Genomic DNA, 9,987 nt, shown 5'->3' with positions numbered 1-9,987 from the left:
TCTCCAACTTTAAGGAGCAAAAAGTAAGATGATAAATGCCAGTGGAATGACTTAAGTCAGCTGTTTTGCAAGTTAAGGAGTTCTTTCAATTTTAAAAGCCTCTTACTGAACCAGGCATGAGAAGATATATGCTCTTAATAAAAAGGTCGGTTCCATTTGTTCAGCCAAAACGTTGTTTATTTTTAAGTCCAGAGGAAAAAGGTCCATTCTGAGTATTGGAATAAAACTGCCCTCACTCCCTGTGTCCTGGGAGCATTTATACTGAGGCTTTTTGTGCTCCACATCTGACAGATACAGGCAGCACCATGTATTCAGGGCTGAAAGGGAATCACCACCCTGCCGTCCACCAGGAAACACACGCTTTTCTATTACAAGTTATCTGGCATTTGCTTGTCGGGGTCCATCTCAGGGTGGAACCTAAAGTCACTGCTTTAATATCTGACTTACGCCATTCAGCAAATACAAAGGAAAAGCAGCAAGATTTTCATGGATACGGTTAGTGAGGAAGTAGCTGAAATCCAAAGATAACATCTGCAGCGCACTCCAGTTCCAATTTCATACCCAGCTGAACATGAACCGTGGTGTACAGCCAAGCCCGTCCCTTCCCCTGCTCCCTGCAGGCTCAGCTCATCACCACGCAGCCTGCTCCACAACTGTCAACAGCTCACTGAACCCAAACCCAATGTTCCAGCAGAAACGCCACAAACTCAGAGTCAGAATCAAGACCCAAACAGTTGGTTTGAACCACACACTGTTGGGTTTGTTTTTTTTCTGGACAGCTGCAATTTCTGAGCCCAGTCCTTAGGGATACATTTCTTGTTCTCATTTAAAAAAAAAAAAGTCTCCAGGACATTAGGTTTACTATCAATATCCCCTCTGCTGCCACAGTTAGACATGAGCAAATAAATCAGAAGTCTCTTCTCAACAATATTTTGTATCCTTAGCTTCTCAGCAGATCCAGGATATAAGGGGCCGAGTTTGTAGAGATTACTCAAATTGAAGAAAAACAAACCCTGTTTGTGGAAAGTTGGCTCCGAAGAATGAGTTATGCACTAGGACTCCAGAATTCAAACACGTGCAGCCAGATGAGCTGGTTCCTCGAAGCTAAGTGCTTCTTCTCTGCTCCGAGGCAGAGACCACGGTGGTGCTGCAGGGTCCTGCACGCCGCCCAGCTGATACAAAACACACCAGAAAAATATCCCCCTTGCCCCTCTTCAGGCACTGCAACAAGTGATCCAGCTCATATCATCCAAAGGGCAACGGGGGTTTCAAAACTCTCTCCAAGACTGTAGACACCAGGCCGGACCAGTGCTCTCCATCCAGAAGACGTGCCCAGCAGGAGCAAGCAGAGGACAAGGAGCAAAAGGGTCCCCCAGCTCAGTCCTGCGTATTTAGACTTTGCAGCCAGATAAGACAGTTATTTCTCCCAGGCAGGGAAACCATAGCAGGCCAGAAAAACACCTTGATCAAAGCCACGAGGAGAAAAGCCACAGTCAAGATAAGAAAGGCAAGAGGAAAGGCTACGATGTTCAAACGATGACGGTAAGGGGGAACTGTTCGGCGCAGGTCATGGCTCCTCTGGGCTGCCTCCGGCCCGTCTACACGATGAATACTTCTAAACCCTGAGGTTTTAACAGGATAGAGAGCAAACTGGAAGTAGAGCCAGCTCCACCTTCTTTCGGTGCAGCTCATATGCACCAGCTTCTGTACAGATTAGCTTCCCTGGAACGTCTCCACCAAGAAGAAAAACCCACCTCCTGGTAAAGCTGCCAGCAGCTAAGTCTGTTCCTCTCACGGAGCAACCCCTTTCCCTGATGCCCGTAACCAAGACCTGTCACCTCACTACAGTGCCACCAGAAGACAACCAAGCTGTGTAGCCCACATAACCCACCCATTTGCACCTAAGTACCTTTTTTTTTTTTTTTTTTAATATTCAGTTAGTAGCCCACTCACTGTGTGCAGATCACCAACGGTCCGACTGCTGTTCACGCAAGCCGATGTTTAACCCCCAGGAGCAAGTCTACCCAGCCTGCTTCTCAAATCCATTTTAACTAACTTGGGTATGCAAACGCTGAGTTTTCAAATCATATGATCCTGGAAATGTCACCAGCGAACCGAAGGTTTTCAGTGCTAAAGGGCATTTCCAAACATCAGTGCTTTCCTTTTCACCATGAAAACCGGATTTCCCAAATCCTGGGGCCCTAAGATCATCTGAACACAAACTTCTTGAGGGAGACAAGTACAAAGAATTGCTTCCTTCACCACATCTAAGCACCTGCTCCCACACACCCCGTCTCATCCAGCTAACACACATCTTTCCATGGCCCAAGTCCAATCCCTGGCCCGCAACATCTCTCGGCACCCAGCTCTGCCTGCTGCAAGTGGCCGCAGCGCCCGACGCGTACGCCTGCGCCTCGGGGCGACGGGCAGGGTCCCTCCTGTGCATCCCAGAGGGCAAGCTCTGGCCACCAGCCCCTTGCACCCGCAGCGATCACACACCCTCAGACACCGCCACCAAAGCTATGGGTGGGATGCGACGAGTGGCCTGAAATGCAAATCTTTTAACGGGAGCAGGGAGCACAAGTGGTTTAATCTAAAGAGAAAAGCAAACACGCGCACACAAAAAAAAGCCCCAAGAACTGGTCCCGAACGGCTCTGTTTTTCAGTTTTGTTTGTTTAAACATGCTCTCTGCTGAGGGTTGAAGACTGCAGCATCTTTTTGTTCTTTAAAAAAAAATAAAAGTATATTTTTGTACATCAATTATCTGACTCCCTAAAGTTACCCTGCAGCTCTGCTGCATAACACCCTAAAAGCAGCCGAAAAGGCAGCAACAGATCTGCCCACACCTGATCCATGAGCTGAAGATAGCTCTAGAGCTTCAAATGTGCCCCCAGACACAGGAGGGGAGTTCTGCAACGAGACCTCACCACAACTTTCACATCGCCCAGGACGTGGGAAGAAATCTTGTGAGTCATATGCTCCGAAGTCATCTGAATGCAACAGTCCTACAAGTCAGGGTGCAGCGAGCCCTGTGAGTGAGAAAAGTGACACAGCATTTAATGAAATACACCCCAACACTTTTAAAGCATTTTAAAATTTGGTGGATAACACACAGGAAGGCATTTCACTCCCCAGGAGCTTCTCAATTTCCTGCCTTGCCTGCAACATTTGGTTGACAGTCACAGCTAAAGGAGGTGCTGTAAAAACTTCAGCATTAACTTGCTCCTCAGCCAGCGCCGGGGGAGCAATGCTGTGAATCAGTCACGGGACAGACCCGACCCTAGGCTCAAAGCAAACCAAACCTCAAAAAACAAGAAGAATAATCCAGGGACAACATCCTGCAAGCTTGTGAACCTTCTAATAAAGCTTCACACCAGGAACCTCCTCCTGCACCTTCAACAGCAACACACCAGTGCTGAGGTACCGTGAAGCACCACTGCTGTTTGCAGAGGCTTACCTGTCTCATCCCTAGGGCTGAAGTTCAAACGCTCATAAGATACTCCAAGTTCAACCACGTAACACCCAGGAGAGGTTAGACGCTTCTAGGAAGCAGCCTTCTGGACTCCTGTTTTTGTCGTATTTGTACATTATCTACCACTGCCAGGAACCTGACTCTGCTGCCTCTCAACTATTCCAATAGCACAAAATAGTCCCACAAGCCTTCAGCTACTAAGCTCTGGTTGAGGACAAACAATCCAAGCTTCTATCAAGCCACTATTTAGGCATATTTTAGAGGCTCTCTTAAGTCTTGATAGCAAATGAAATTTGTTTTCCAGACACAGATGAAGAGCCAGTCTTCCACAGAATGTGGTTTATTCATTTTTTTTCCCAGACACATTGTCAGGATCTGACTTCTGTTCCCATGTTGGTAGAGAAATATTGCAGTTGGCCTCTGTGATCAATATACTGTTGTTTTCCAAAGCCTGAACCCACACACTTCTCACCTCTCCAAAACTCTCAGCACGTCCGATCAACCTCTGCAGCAGCTGCCCTTCATCACCCCGTCTTGCAGCACTGGCAGAGCAGCAACAGGTAAAGACGGAACCCACGTGGAACACGTTCTGCAGTTCTCAGGGGGCTCCCCCTGGGAGCGAACCCCAATCTTCAAACAAGGCGACAGGGATGGGCCTTGTGTGAAAACAGCAGAGCTCGCCTTACCCCAGACTTCAGCGTACCTATCGTGTTGTTCACCCCCTTGTTTTTCCACCAAACTTCATCTTACAAGAACGTTGCTTAACATATATGTTACTCAATATTCAAAAAGAAGCAGAAGGTTCAAGTTTGCATGTTGAGAAAAAGCCCAGCGTAAAAATGAGAAGCATAAAGGATGATTTTTTTTTTCTTGCTGTAAGCTGTACTTGGGAAAGATGGGGCCATGCGTTACAGCTGGAGTGCCAAAATGAACAGAGTTATCTCAGATCTTCTGAGACTTGTTATCTTCCACAAGACCATATGAAAGGAAAGTTTACTGCACTTTAATTACCAACATCTGGAAAAACGAATTGCAACATTAGGAGAAAATTCTCTGCAGAGGGTATCTCCAACTAAAAATCAGCCATTCAGCCATTTTAATAATAAGTTTCATGAGGAAACAACTGAAAACCATCTGGGACATGAGAAACACCTGCTGCTCCTCTGAGCATTCAAGACATCAGATTTTCGAGGTGAAGAGCAGCACAATTCACTCTATAATGCAACTACAGGACCCCACCCTGTGCTTACCTCCCTCTGCATTTTGTCGCTCTCCTTCTGCACGGAAAGAGAGATGCATTAGTAAGACTTGAAAGTTTTACTGAAAACATGAACCAGGGTGAAAAAAAAAATAAATATCAGTTCTCACGCCCACAAAGCTTGCAGAAGTGCTGCCCATCAGTGGGGAAAACAAGCGTCCCACCACCCGCAAAGACATCCTTGCCCTGCTCCCACCTGGCAGCGCTGCCTCCCGAAGGCACGGGAGCCACGCGGCCTCGCGCTTTTCTTTGCGCCCTTTGTCATCTACCAAAACAGCGGCAGCAACACCGCAACCGCTTCCTTAGCCCCATCGCTTCGGAGAGCTCCCCCTGAAGGAGAGGCAGCGTCTGCAGCCACCGCAAAGCGCAAGGGCACCCAGTTCTATGCAGTCACTTGCCAGGCAGTTTTAGTTTACTCAGAACAAACTGATTTTCCAGCTCTGGGTAATACATCAGGGAAAAAAAAAAAATTTAGTGGGGCAGTAACGCATGCACCAGATCAACAAAGAAGCGCCTACACAACGTTGGACCGGTCGGTCCCACAACAGGCATTGCTCAGAAGGATGCAAAATGTTATTTTGGGATCAGGAATCTCATGCCAGGAAGAACATGAGTTTTCCTCGGCGTTTTCCTCCTTGGTTTATAAAGCACCATTTACGCTGTTATACAAATAACAACGCTCTGCTTGGAGACAAACTGGAGCTGGAACAAACCACTTGCCAGCGCGCGGCAGCCCTGCTTGCTCCAACTGCTCAGAGCTGCGCGTGGCCGGCACCGCTCAAAACCAGGCAGCATGCTGATCTGCAAACAGATACCGGATCCGGAATTTAACTTGCCTATTTACATTTTTCATCCTAGCTATTTCACCGTACAAATCTCTTTAGCACGCTCGCTTTTCAAAGGGCTTTCCAGCAAAGGCTCCACCACAGCCTCTGACCCCACCGCCCATCCGCATCCGACGGGCTCCAAAGCAGACCCCAGCCGCGAGCATCCTCCCTCTCCATGGTCGGCCGAAGAGGATTAGCTGATCCTAGGTGATTTCACTGGTGTCTCCCTTCTGCCCACTCCTTACCGCTACAAATCCCCTCCTCAATCCTGAAGTGAAACTTCACAATGGGTATCCGTGCTGTAGAATCCCAGCCTCTCACTCTCAAGTTTGCACTGTTTTGTTTCGGCTGCATTTCTAGTTTTTCTGGAGACACAGGACTCAAATGATTCGTCTACAGGGAAGCACAAGAAAAACTGGGAGGAAATAAAAGTTGAGAACAGTCCAGAATTGTAGTTTACATTTTCCCTTCCACTACTCTCAAATCTAAACCCAAACAGCTTTCAGCTGAAACAGGACTAAAGCTCTCAAAAGCTTCAAACAAAGAAATAGGTGTTAAAGCCAAGACTGCAAGAGCTTGGTGCATTCCCCTACTTCCGGAGAAGTGCTTCAGATGCTAGGTTTGATTTGTTTGTCCTTGTATTTGCCAAGCCAGTAATGCTCCATGCCCCTTGTTCCCTCTTTTTGGGAACAGCAGGAAAACGTTTCCCTCAGTCTATCACTGACTTCACGATAAGTGATTGAAATTGCAAGAGCAGTTACAGCATGCCTGCCCTTGAGGTTAACCACACATCATCATCTTGTGTTTTATCAGGAATTGAAGTTCAGCTAGAATTGCTACGCAAAATCTGGTAGAAAATTTACAGATGCCTATTTCGATTGAAAAGGGAAACAAATCCCAGATGCCGAACTGTAACACTGCTCCTGCTAGAGAGGTCTGGGGCAAGGAATGCATTTGCACAGCTGGCAGGTAGGAAGAGCTGCAGGTCAGTACAACCCCTGCAGAGCTACTCACTTTAGAAGAGGACACAAAGGGTTCAGGCCCTGCCCTGAGACGCTTTGTCAGTCTGTGCCTTCAGGACTTCGCCATCCTGCATTTTACCACCAGTGCTTAGAGCCTGTAACCATCACAGCTACAAAGGGACATATTCCACCACCAGGAACGGTGGCCAAAACCGTAAGAAGCCCCACAGCAACTTTTACACAGTGGGATAAACAGCCAAGCACCCTCCCAAAGGCTCACCAAGTGGGTAACCGCCTCTCGTTTGCTGCTGCGATGCTGAAGAGCTAGAGCCCACCTGGTCTAACTACAGCAAACACAGCACAAAGATGACAGAGCGAGGATGACAGCATCCTCCCCGGGGAACGGCGCTGCTGCAGGCGGAGCAGGGGAGACCAGACTGGGAGACGTGGAGGACCAGCAAGCCACGAGCTGTGCCTCAGCATAGAGTAATCCAACGTTTTAGCACCAGAGAAAGCTATTCCACACAAGCTTCATGGAAACGCCTGGCTCACCCTTCACCTTAATTTGCTGCTGTGCTCACTCTCTTCACACAGAAGTGAACCACAGTTTTATTCTTCATACCGTTTGTCTTTTACATCGCATAGACTGTGTGCCCGTTTCTTACTAACTTAGAAGTGGTTAGTGTGGTTTCGAGGGGACAAACGTAAGTAAACAGAGATCATTTCTCTCTCATGGGAAGGCTTTGAACTAAGGGCATACAGAAGCATAAGTTATCCAGAATAAGTAAGACTGGGGGGCAGAAAAGACCCACCAGTTATGAACTTTAGTCTGGAGAGGGGAAAAAAAAAGTTTAGAAAACAGAAACTCTGAAATCTCCAAATACCCAAAGCTGAGTCAAAGGGAAAAATTTTTTCTGAGGGAAAAATAAACTCATATAGTTCAGGATGCCTGATTCCTCCCTTTGTCTCTAAGAAAATGTTCTATGTTTTTTTAGTGTAAAAAGCCAAGCTATTTTAAACAACAGTGAAAAAAAAATCCCTTAAATGCACATTTTACTTTGTATCTCTGCCTGCAGAACCCCTACAAAGTCACATCCTGAGGACTTGAAGCCGACCCTCAGAGCTCATACCCAGCCTCGACTTGCTGAGCTTGTGCTGGAAGCATTTTGGGCTGATGGTGGTCACGCTGCCTCAAGTAATCTATGCTCCCACGGAAACACCGTGTCCTGCACTTGCTCGGTACAGGCCAGCATCGATAACCTAGAACGGGAAAGCTCTTCTTCCAGCATCTATTAAGTCGAGAACTCTATTGGAAGCTGTTTACAATTAGTACTTTTGTAACACGGCTCATTTGCATGGTCTCCTTGGCATTTTGTGTGGAGTGACCTCACTCTGCAGCCACAGCGCAACTCCACTACAAATTAAAAAAAGGGGCAGTCAAACACATCAGAAACAAGAAACCATTAGTTCCAATGCTGTTTCCACTTAAAGACTGCCAGTGGTGTTAATTAGCTAACCACACGCAGACAACCCAGGTTTTACAGCTGGTATTTAGTGCCCATGGTATACACACGAAGCTCACGCTTGGCTGTTTCCTGTGCCCGGTGCACTCCGAGTGAAGTTAACACCTCCTGACTGGTGGAGGCTGCCTGTAGTGCTCCGCAACGCATGCTTGGGGGTAGTCAGACCTTGCGTCCTCAGCTGGAGATATTAAATTCACTGTTCCAGAGCACATGACAATGGGATTTTCCAGTCCCAGCTCCTTTCCCTTCAAGCCTCTGTTTCTGAAAGGGGACACACCATCACAGTTTCAAACGCACCTGGAAAACCAGAGCTCTTCTAGCCCTCTAAACTCTCCCCTGCAGCTGTCTCCATAATCCTTTGGAGATGCAAAAAAGTATTCAAACTCTTAAGCCTTGGAAAGACAAGGCTAACATCCAGCTGTTAAAATGATTATTCTGTGCATGCGCGAGCTTGGCAACCGAGCAGGGCTGTATGTCCCCATGAGCAGGGTGGAGTAAGGGGACCGGCCACGGCCATCAGAGCCGACCTACCACAGCGGCATCACTGGCATTCTTGACAAAAACCTGGAAGAAGGTTGAGAAGGTGCTAGAAACTATCAGAGAGGAAAGACACAGACAGAAATGCTTGCTGAAAGGAGAGTGGAGCAGAGAATGAGAATCCCCAGGTAAATGAGGGCTGGTAACAGGGAGAGTTGAGAGGGGGATACAAACAGCCCCTTGAGTCTGAGCAAATAAAGGGCACAGGGTGGGATGAGAAGCACATCCCCACTGACAGACCTTCATCACACACACTCCAGGGCAGGACAGCCTCACCTCCAGACACCACGGGGACAGCGCGCTGAATACAAACAAGCCTGATGAAAAGCTAGAGCTGCGTCGGCTAACCCTGGCATGTCCAGTTACTCGTCATCAGTACTGACTTGAGAGTCACCCCACCTGTCTGCTTGTAAAACCCGAGCTGTGCACAGCTTCCTCCGAGAGGCCAAGTCCTACAACAGCCTCAACTCTCATAGGGGCCACAGCGTCACACAGCGCGGGTGCCACCCCCCATTTAGGTGAGCACCGTTTCTGTGGGTGTAACGGCACGGGCAACTGCACAGATAAGTGAGGAGACTCAGTCAAAGAGCATCACGTGGCATTTCAGGTTTTAATCTTGGTTTTCCCATCAGACAGAGAACATGCTCATAGGACAAGAGCAAATATTTGAGACCACGAGAAAAGTACCTTCAATGTCACAATCATCTTCATGTACACGAGCCACAGGCTTGTCCCTCGGACAGATCCCACAAACGAGCAGCTTTGGCCCCTGTTGCTGGCAGTTGAGTTGCCTCAAGAAAACTGGTTTAAATAAGATAGACTTACAGCTCCTCGTTTAAGACAAGTCAATCACAAACTCTAAGCTTATGCCACGGAGGAAGACAGTTGGTGCTGCAACACACAACTATAGCAAGTTCTCCAGTTTTGCTGTGACACTGAACTTATTCTCTTTGGAAATCTCTACGACAAGCTCTACAAGACAGCGCGTTCCCTGTCATGCCACGCAGCACTCAGTAGGTCAAAAATACGTATTAGAACAAGAGCCAGTGACACTCCAAAACAGGAGGAAGAACCAGGTATAGGTGTCCACTCGCAAAGAAAGATTTTCCTAGTAACTCCTTCCACCCACGGAAACAAAGTCTGAGGAACAGTAATAAAAAACCTGCTGCTCCAAACCTCCGGCCTACAGCACCTTCCTCCCAGGTTGTTTCTACACAGCACCCTCGGCTTTTCCACGCAGGGGATGGGTGGGGTGCCAGCCCCCTCCGCCGGGAAGAGCCGCAGGCCCGCAGAAAGGGGCCGGGGCTCTGCCTTCAGCAGGCGGCGGAGGCACGGCAGGGCCGGCTTACGGCCTCCCTCGGGACACCGCGAGCGCTCGATGATACGGCCCGGTAGCCCGGGGGCAGC

This window comes from Athene cunicularia (genome assembly GCF_003259725.1).
Source record: "Athene cunicularia isolate RWA chromosome 28 unlocalized genomic scaffold, athCun1 chr28_part2, whole genome shotgun sequence".
Taxonomy (NCBI): Eukaryota; Metazoa; Chordata; class Aves; order Strigiformes; family Strigidae; genus Athene; species Athene cunicularia.
Note: the sequence above shows the minus strand (reverse complement) of the source record.